The following is a 6,906-nucleotide window of genomic DNA, read 5'->3' as shown; positions in this document are numbered from 1 at the left end:
ACACACACACACACACACACACACACACACACACACACACTACACTTCTTAAAATGGAGCGAACCATTACTATAATACTTTTTAAAATTGATATTGTGAGGGGAATCTTACATGAAATTGCTGATAACATGCGATTGCAGATTATTTAATTCTTCCCTAACATTAGCACTATTCTTCTGAATAAACTACCATATAATTAAAATGAAAATTGACTGCATTGTAGTTGACAAAAGGATTAGAGGCAATAGATTACAGTTCTCTTCAGTTTTAATTGAAAACTGAGTTAAATTATCCATCATGTTTTAAACATACATCTCTTCTGTCAAAACAAAATGATGTGAAAAACCCTCTACATCTTATATTTCTTTCTCTAAGTACCAGCTCTTCTCTCTTCTCTCACAGCCAGACCTCTCTTAAGTATTGCTATAGTTTCTATCTCTAGTTCATCTTCCATCATTTTTCAACCTGCTTTCATTCCGGCGACCATTCCAATTTCTCTCTTGTACTTTCCAGGTCACCAGTGACCCCCACATCACTAAATCAGACCAGAATTTTCAGTCTTCATATTTCCTGATCACTCCTTCCTAAAAACTCAGTACCCCTGTTCTCTGAGACCCCACAGCTTTGAACCTTCCTGTCTCCTTGCTCCATCTCAGGTCTCTTTGCAGGCTCTTCCACTCGCCCTTGGCATTCTAAAGTCCAGCTACCTCTCTTCTCATTCTGTGCCTTCTCCTGTGTGGTGGCATCTGTGACTTTATCTCCACACAGACACTTCACAAATTTCTATCCTAGCTGAGTTCTCTCTTCTGAAAGACCATCCTGTAAATCTAACTGCCGCTTGGCTCCACAACATCAACAAAATCAAAATCCTGATCTCCCAGTTCTCACCCAATCTAGTCCCCTTCTGATTCCTTCCTTTTCTCTTGGAGTCATTCTTTACATCTTCTCTCATCTTCCATCACCAGCCCATGACCAGATGTAGAGGAGCTTGCCTATGGAATCATTTCCTATCTCGCCCATGTCTGTACCACCACTCTTTATTTATTTATTTATTTATTTACTTATTTACTTATTTATTTACTTATTTACTTATTTTTTTTTGTACTACCACTCTTTTTGAAGCTACTTCATCTCTCACTTGGATTTTTGGTTATATTCTTCATGTATCTACATTTTATTACCCCTGATCAGTAGATTCTCCCCTTTTCAGCCAGAGTGATCATTATAAGACACAAATGTGATCACTTCAATGGCTGCCCATTGATCCTAGGATAAAACCCTAAATCCTTAACACGGCCTACAGATGTGCATGGCCTCTCCCCTCCACAGGTATCCAGCCTCATCTCGTACCATTCTCCTATCTCCTGTGCTAAGTCACTCAGCCTTCTTCCAATTCTGCAAACACACGCTTCTCCCTTCCTACTACGAGGCCTATGTTCTTGCTGTTCCTGTGCCTGGCATGCTGCCATCCCCCTTGTGTGACTTTCATTTAGTTTTATTGGGACTGGTTAATTCTTGCCCACCGTTCAGATCTCAGGTCACCCATTTCTCCCACAGGAAAACCTCCCTCATGCTTTCGTTGAGTTACATTCCCTATTCTACCCTCTTACCATGCTGTTTATTATCCTCGCCTTCAGAATATGTATCATAGTTGTCATTTTACATCTGTTTCTGAGGTTATTTTATTGATATTTACTTCTCTCACTAGACAATGGACTCTATGGAGGGAAAGGACCATGTCTATTTTGTCTATTCAGTTTATTTGTACCCCTTCCACCTAGCAGGGTCCCTGGCATATAATAGGCACAGAACACATACTTGTTGAATGAGTTAATGACTGGATGAAGTGAAGGGCTTTGATCATGAGGCTGAGTGACCCAGGTGTTTGCTTACTGCTGCCATGGTGACAAGAAATGGTGTTGGCATCAAGGGGCAGTGCTATGGTCTGAATTTTTATGTGCCGTTAAAATTCATATATAAAAATCCTAACACTCAATAGGTGATGGTATTGGGAGGTAGGGCTTTGGGGAGGTGATTAGGTCATAAGAGCAGAGCCCTCCTGATTGGGATTAATAACTTTATTAAAAAGCCAGAAAAAGCTCCCTTACCGCCTTCCACCATGTGAGGACACAGCAAGAAGGCAACATCTATGAACCAGAAATAGGGCCCTTGCTAGACACTGAATCTGCTGGTACTTAAAATGTTAGACTCCCAGCCTCCAGGACTGTGAGAAATAAATTTTTTGAATTTCTGTTATTTATAAGCACCTAGTTTAAGGTATTTTTGTTATAGCAGTCCAAATGGACTAAGACAGGTAGAAATTGTCTCCTGAATAACCAGACTCCAAAAAGTGACAAACCATACTTTGTATCATTACCTAAAGGCGGGATTTTTTTTCTTTTTTTCTTTTTTTTTTTTTAAGATTTATTTATTTATTTGACACAGAGAGACACAGCAAGATAGGGAACACAAGCAGGGGGAGCGGGAGAGGGAGAAGCAGGCTTCCCGCCGAGGAGGGAGCCCGATGTGGAGCTCGATCCCAGGACCCTGGGATCATGACCTGAGCCGAAGGCAGATGCTTAACAACTGAGCCACCCAGGCACCCGGGATTTTTTTCTTTTAAAGAAAAAAATGTATCTTATTTATCTTGTATATGTTTGATCTTATCCATTTATCTTATATATGTTTGATCTTTTCTCCATAACAAAAATGCATTACTTTTGTAATAGGAAATTTTTATTTCACGTTAAAAAAAAGACATGTAATATTTTTTAATTAACAAATAACTTAAACCTGCACTTTACAAATTGAAATTTTCATACATCTAAGCATTTCTAAGGAAGTTCTGTTTAAATAATCTTGGAACGAAAATATCCTTGGAGGGGCGCCTGGGTGGCTCCGTCGGTTAAGCGGCTGCCTTTGGCTCAGGTCATGGTCCCAGGGTCCTGGGATAAAGCTCCACATCGGGCTCCATGCTCAGCGGGAAGCCTGCTTCTCCCTCTCCCCTACTTGTGTTCCCTCTCTCCTGTCTCTCTCTCTGTCAAATAAATAAATAAAATCTTAAAAAAAAAGAGAAAATATCCTTGGAATAAGATTTACACAGATATAATGAGAAAATGATTGTTTTTGAGAAAATGATCTTTTGACAAAGGAATAAAATATTGTTTGTTTTTAGAATATTTCAATTATAATTATTAGGGGCCATGAAAAATTAAACAGATTATGATAAGATTGCCTAAATTGCATAATTCTATTTCTAACCTAATACTTCAAAATGTAGGTTATTAACTGGGCTAAAAGAGAGTATTCATTTTGTAACCAAAATACCTTTGTTATTGTAACATAAAAATATTTATATAATGATGGTATTAGAGTTATTTAATATAATAATTACCTTTTCACACTTTGTGAGTTCAAATTGTATTTTGGATGAGCAACAATATTGTAAGTCAACGTTATATATACTTAAGAAAACTCAGTTTTCTTTTATTTTTTCTTTCTCTTCTTTTATCTTAAGTAGGCTCCATGCCTATGTGGGGCTCAAACTCACGACCCTGAGATCCGGAGTCATGTGCTCTACCAACTGAGCCAGCCAGGTGTCCTGAGTCAGTTTCTTTTACATTGAAAATTATGAAATGACTGCCTCAGACCAGTGCTATTTATCAGACTGAGATAAAAACTATATGTACAAAGAACCAAGAAACAGACCAATACATATATAGTCATTAAATTGAGGACAAAGTTGGCAGTACAGTACAGTGGGGAAATGACAGACTTTTCAGTAGGTGGTCTTGGGTCAGCTGGACATTCCTAAGAAAAAAAAGAAATCCTGGCTCCTATCTTACAACATACACAAAAATCAGTGCCAGATGATTTGTAGATTTAAAAATTTAAAGTGAAAAAGTGGTGCAGTCAGTTAAGTAGTTAGGTGTCTGACTCTTGGTTTTGGCTCAGGATCCTGGGGTTGAGCTTCCCCTTGGGGACTCCCCTCAATGCAGAGCCTGCTTGAAATTCTCTCTCCCTCTCCCTCTCCCCTCCCACTCATGCTCTCTCTCTCTCTCTAAAGTAAATAAATAAATCTTTAAAAATATTAAAGTGAAAAAACTAGAACTTTTCTAAACAAAAACATACCAAACTATCTCTTTGATTTTGGAAAGGGTCAACAGAAACAGAAAGCACTAATCCTAAAATTTAAAAAGTTATATATTGGACAACACTAAACCTGAGAATATCTCTTCATCAAAATCATGTTTAAGGGAATACAAAAACAAGTGACAGAATGGAAGAAGACCTTTGCTTACCTCTATTTGTCACACGGCTTATAATTAGAATATATGAAATATCCAAATCAGTGAGAAGATGATAGGCAATTCAAAACTCAACATCCAACCAAGATTGAGTAAAGGAGACTAGACTTACTTACCTTACTGAAACAACTTTTTAACAAGAGAACAAAATATATGAAACAACAGTTTTCATGACATTAGGCCTCAGGCATTGAAGGACAGTAATACCTGGAGGCAGGAAACAAAGAAGGTGAACATTACAATTCTCCTAGGTTGCTGCCTGCAAGAGACTTTCTAGTTTATAGCACAGGGAGCTTGCACTCTCTCTGAGTTGAGAAGATGGATCTGGGGATTTGGGAAGGCGAATGCAGTTAGAACTTACAGGACGGAGTACTAGACAGGAGAGAGAGCTCTGGAGAGTCCCTACTCAAGTGGTCCCCTCAAGTTTTCAGCTGAACACTGATTGGCAGGTACAGATGAAGAAACTCCTTGACACTAGGGAAAGAACCACTGAAAAGGATTACAGGAAAAAATCACCAGGGCATTACACAGGGTAGGAATAGTTTCGATTCTCCCAGCCAGAGTGAAAAACATCATAATTCACAGGGTGCTGTAGAGTACTCTGAAGGATTTTTGTCTCAATGGTGGGGCAAAGGGACACCTGGGTGCTTCAGTCGGTTAAGCATCCAACTCTTGATTTTGGCTCAGGTCGCGATCTCAGGGTCATGAGATAGAGCCCTGCTATAGATTCTTTCTCCCCCTCCCTCTGCCCCTCCCTCTGCTCGCTCGCTCTCTAAATAAATAAATAAATAAATAAATAAATAAATAAATAAAATCTTAAAAAAAATAGTGGGGCAAAATGAGCTCTAGACTAAATGCTGCTGTGGTCTTGCCTAAGAAAACTTAATGACAAGACTCTTAGGATCAAACTGTTTACAAGTAACTATGTCCCAAATAAGAACTCAATATATTTATAGGTAAACAAAAATATCCAACATCCAACAAGATATAATTTGCAGTATTTGACATCCAATCAGAAATTACAAGTAAGCAGGTAAATATGACCTAAAACGAGGAGAAAAATCAACTGAAGCCAACCCGGAAATGACACAGATGATAAAATTAGTTGATAAAATTAGATGTTATTATTACTGGCGGAGCAAGATGGCAGAGGAGTAGGAGACCTAGATTTCGTCTGGTCTCAGGAATTCAGCTGAATAGGGATCAAACCATTCTGAACACCTACGAACTCAACAGGAGATCGAAGAGGAGAGTAGCAACAACTCTCTGAACAGAGAAGCGACCACTTACTGGAAGGTAGGACGTGCGGAGAAGTGAATCCGAGGCGATATTCGGGAGGATAGACGGCGGGGGAGGGGGCCTCCGTCGGCCGCTTCTGGCAAGTGCTAGAGCCGCGGAGCACAAAATCGGACCTTTTAGAAGTTGGCTCCGCTGAGGGACGTCGCTCCAGTGGCTAAGCGGGGGGAGGAATCCTCCCGGGACAGTGTGGTCTCAGGACCCTCGGGGTCACAGAAAGACCGGGGGTTCCTGAGTGCGCCAGAGCTCCCAGGTATCGGAGCGGGGAAGCCGGCTGCAGAGACGGAGCCGAGGCGCGGGCTCTCAGCTCGGGGTTGCCATAAACTGTGATCTGCAGCCCAGACGGGCCACTGCTCCTCCAGGAGGGACCCAACAAGCGGCAGAGCCGGGGAGACTCCCCTTCTTCCCGGGGAGGAACGGCGCGGGAACGCACCACAGGGATCTGCTGGGTTTGGAGACTCCACACGGGGTCGGGTGCCAGAGATAGCAACACTCGATCACAGGCCGGGTGAGCACGGAGTGCGGCCGGAGACCGGGGAGACGGGAGTGACTGCTTTTCTCTGGGGGCACACTGAGGAGCGGGGCCCCGAGTTCTCAGCTCCTCCGGGCGGAGATTGGGAGGCCACCATTTTTGCCCTGGTCCTCCAAAGCTGTACCAAGAGCTTGCAGGGAACAAAAGCTCCTGAGAGCAAACCCGAGCAGCTTCCTTAGCCTGGACCGACAAGGGCGGGGCAATTCAGCCTCCAGCAAAGACATTTGGAAACCACGGCAACAGGCCCCTCCCCCAGAGGATCAGCATGAACAGCCAGCAAGCCAAGACCAAGTTTACCGATCAAGGAGAAGGGGAGAACTCCAGCGCTAGGGGAATACTGCACATAGAATTCATGGCTTTTTTTTTTTTACCATGATTCATTAGTTCATCAAAGTTACTTTTTGTTAACTGTTTTTTTTTTTACTTTTCTTTTTCTCTTTTTCAACCAACATCTTATCAATCCCTTTTTTAAAAAAAAATTTTTTTTTATTTTTCATTTTTAGAGTCATATTTTATCCCTTCATAGTAGTTACCCTTATTTTTGGCATATATATATAAGTTGTTCTCTCTTTAAAATTTTGAGATACAGTTTATTCTAACAAATCAAAATATACCCTAAATCACTAGTGTATGGCTTTGTTCTAGTCTCCTGCCTGATGACATTCTCTCCCTTTTTCCTTTTTTCTTTTCTTAAATCTTCTTTCTTTTTTCAAACAACTTCTTATCTTATCAAGTCCTTTTATAAAATCTTTTATAATTTTCATCTTTACA

The sequence above is a fragment of the Callorhinus ursinus genome, unplaced genomic scaffold (genome assembly GCF_003265705.2).
Source record: "Callorhinus ursinus isolate GAN/ISIS: 27379988/994484 unplaced genomic scaffold, GSC_fseal_2.0 scaffold4, whole genome shotgun sequence".
NCBI lineage: Eukaryota > Metazoa > Chordata > Mammalia > Carnivora > Otariidae > Callorhinus > Callorhinus ursinus.
This window is presented reverse-complemented; position numbering follows the sequence as displayed.